Genomic DNA, 3,955 nt, shown 5'->3' with positions numbered 1-3,955 from the left:
GTAGTCATAACAATTTGCACACCCATACCACTTGCTATTTATTAATAATACAAATGACCATCTTATTACACATTTATTTTTGCACCAGAGAATAAGTTCTTTACATATACTATTATGTGACATTTTCAGAAATATGAATGAGGCATGATCACTAAAAATATAAATAAATAGTAAGATATTAATTGAAAAAATTTTAATGAAGCTTTAATTTTATTTATTTATTTTTTATGTGTATACATGTATTGCCTGCATGTAGGTTAGTGCACCTGTGTCTTTCCATGCCCACAGAAGATAGAAGAGGCTTTTGGATTCCCTGGAACGGGAGATACAGACAATTTTTAGCTGCCATGTGGGTGCTGGGATTCAAACCTGGGTCTTCTGCAAGAACAGCCAGTGTTCTTAACCACTGAACCATCTCTCCAGCCCCCTTACTGAAATTTTTTAAAGGAAGCATTTCCTTCAGTCTGTTCATGTATATTAAACAATAAGTAATTTAGGAACATAAAGAAATGGTAGTATATTTTATGAAGAAAAAAATGTCAAATCATAAGTGAAACAGATATTTTTCACTAGGCAGCAAATATCAAGATTAATTCAGTCTTTAGTATTTGCAGTAATAAAACATAATGCTGCTAAAGTGAAATCAGAGAATATTATAATAACCACAGAAGCATTAGCTCTCCCTGAACTTTATATAGAGCTTTTGTGTTTGACAAAGGCATATATGGCATGTTCTACACAGAGGCATCTGGTCAATGACACACCTGATATGATAATGATCCTAGAAGACCATACTGCAGAGTAACATCATAACCATCTTTATTTGTGAAAATACATTCTGTGATGTTCGTATAAGAGAAAATTGCTAGTGACACATTTCTCAGAGTATATTTCTGTCACTAAATAATGTTTAACTACACATACATATGGCTGAGTGCTTCAAATATTTTCATTAGAATTATGAAATGCAAGTCCATGTCTTGTGCCCCTGATTGTCCCATTTCTTATAACTCAAAGTTAACTTTTATCATTTGTAGATGAAATTTATTTATTGACCTGTATATTACCCAATAGGATTGTTACATTGGTACTTAATTTTTTTTCCAATTTGCTTATTTACCATTCTTGGGATTGTAGTTTTTTTTTTTATTCTCTACCCTTCCTACCACATATATAAAATTATAAATATGCATCCTCATATTTACAGACAAGTGCACCTTTAACCCCTTATCAAAGAAGGTTATTTTTGCAACAGATGGAGACTATTACAGAGTTCTAGAACTGGTCAAATGTAGTGTCTGTGAGACACTTAACCCTAGGTGACACATCTTCAATGCAACCTCTACACATAAGATGAATGCATCTCTCAATTCTCAACAAAGAAGTTTTCTTATAGAGATGGTGATTGACACAGAAACCCACAACTGGCCACTGTACAGTGAAGAAGAGGCCACAGAGTGCTTAGCCCTGAACAGGATACCTATTTAACCCTCTGCCTCCAAAGGCTCAGGGATCATTGTGGAAGAGTAGGTGGAAAGATTGTAAGAGCCAAATCAGGTGGATGGCCACAAGAAAACAGAGTAGCTGGTCAGCTACTCATATGAACTCACAATAATGGGGACAGCCTGCACAAGTCCTATGCAAGCTCAAACCAGACAAAATCCCAGCATAGACATGGGGAAGTGTGTAGGAAATCCCAATTCAACCTAAGCAACTTTTGGTAATTGATGGCTGCTGGGAGGAGGGGACAGTATCTTACAGAGATAGGACTCTTGGTTGGGCACAGTGGATGGACCCACGCTGAAAGACTTTTAAGTTCACATAGGTGGTATTACATATACAAGGGAATACATTAAATTAGGCAGGGGAAGTAGGGGAAGGTATGGGTAGGGGAGAAGATCTCAACACCATCAAACTGTATTATATGAAAATCACAAAAATTCAATAAAAATGTTACAACATAATTTTAATTTTAGTTAAGAACTTAGTATCATGTCATCCTGAGAAAGATGGGCTATATTATTCTGGTATTGGTTTTCTTATTAGGACAACTTTCTCAATAACTTATTGCTGATAAGAGTACGATCTTTTATTAATGGTCTATGTTTTAATTCTCCCTGAGTATTTCAAAGTGCATTAGGTTTAAATAGAGATCTCCTTGGGCTCAATTGTTCAGAAGCCTCCAGTTTATTCCAGTTGTACTGTATGAGCCCTGTCCTTGGGAAGTCTCATGATCCTGAAATCTCTTTCTCAAATTGGAGAGTCCATTTCCTGCACCCTATGTTTTTCTTTTCTTGATGCAGTGGGAAGCAACTTTCTACCAGCTTTGCGAGAAGAGACTCATATGATGACTGATGGTTTTCAGGGTTTTCAGCTACCAATTCAAAAGTCATTTTTCCTCCAGGTCTTGAAGGCATACCTCCACTGTTAATGCACTTCAATCAAACGTTGAGGGCAAAAACTTTTCTAATCACTGATTATGTTGAAATTACCTTTGAAGTCTTTCAGAATCAGAACTGTATTCTTAAAGTCCTGCAACTGCATAGCCCTACACCCTGTGTCCACTGACTTGCAGCACCTGTGTTGGGCACAATCTGGAAGCTCACATTTAAAGTAATTTTCTTGAATTATTAATGATGTCTTACTTTCTAATTTCCCTGTTTCCCCATCTGAATGTGCTAAGAATGAGATAATAAACTTCATTAATTGATTCTCTATTTTCCTTATACTTTTAAAAAAAATCTGTTTTAGGATTTAATTTTTTCTTGCTGTTTCTGAATATTTTTGCACCTTATCTACTTCTAAGCATCTTTGCTGCTTATCTTCCAAAAGTTTTCTTCCTGAAGTTTTTATTTCTGCTTCTTTTATATCTTAAGAAAAAACATTCCTTTCTTGGTTGCTTGCATACGTTCTTCGATGTTTGGGGATGGCCGGATTATGTTCTCCATGGGTTAATGTCAAAGTGAGTTACCCTTGTGAGGTACTGAGAACAGAAGCTTAATTTGACTCTGGGGTTTACAGCCTTTGGGCTGACTAGAGTAGTACAAATCATTAGAATGGATCTCATATAACTGAAGCCTGTTCCCTTTCTAAGGAGAGATGGGGAGTGTAGGGGGAAAGAGAGAGAGAAATCTGTTCCTTCCATGTGATACTCTATCTACACTGGACTCTTCTGTTAAGAAAGCCACATCAGATCCAGTGTTTTCACTTTAGGTCTCTATTACCTGAGTCAAAATAAACTTCCTTTCTCTATAAAGTCACCCAACCTCAAGTATTTTGTTGTTATAACAAAAAGTAGAGGGGCTGGAGAGACAGTTCAGGGATTAAGAGCACTGGCTGCTCCTGTAGAGGACCCAGGTTTGATTCCCAGCACTCACATGGTGGTTAACTACCATCTGTAACTCCAGTTCAAGGGGAGTCTGACATTCTCTTCTGACCTCCATGGACATTACAGGATATGGGTGCATGTATGTACATGCAGACAACACTCATACACATTAAAAAAATAAAAATAAATAACAAAAAGTAGAGTAATACAAAACATTATTATTTTTTCATGATGTAAAACATTTTTATGACTCCCACATATACCAATATCCATTTTAACAATTTCTGTATTCTGTATAGTATCTGCTTTCCCAAGGTAGCGTCTCTATCCATAAGAGATAATTTGCTTTTAGAAACACGCAGGGATAGATTTTTCTGTTGCAGACTTCACAGTAGGATCTTATTGAACAGGTTATTGGGAGACTAAATTTTAGGAGTTTCAGCTTTATTTCATTCTGGTTTGAATCTTCAGAAAATAATGTTTCAGATACAGGAAGTCTCACTGCCATTCTGTTAACTGAGTCTGAGAACAAGGCTTTCGGCATTCTTTGTGTAAACTGTGACTCCCCCGAACCTACACAACTGTGTCCCTCATCTCTGAGCCAACCCCCTCTTATCCTGCAAAGAT

The sequence above is a fragment of the Nannospalax galili genome, unplaced genomic scaffold, assembly GCF_000622305.1.
Source record: "Nannospalax galili isolate Female #2095 unplaced genomic scaffold, S.galili_v1.0 scaffold465, whole genome shotgun sequence".
Taxonomy (NCBI): domain Eukaryota; kingdom Metazoa; phylum Chordata; class Mammalia; order Rodentia; family Spalacidae; genus Nannospalax; species Nannospalax galili.
Note: the sequence above shows the minus strand (reverse complement) of the source record.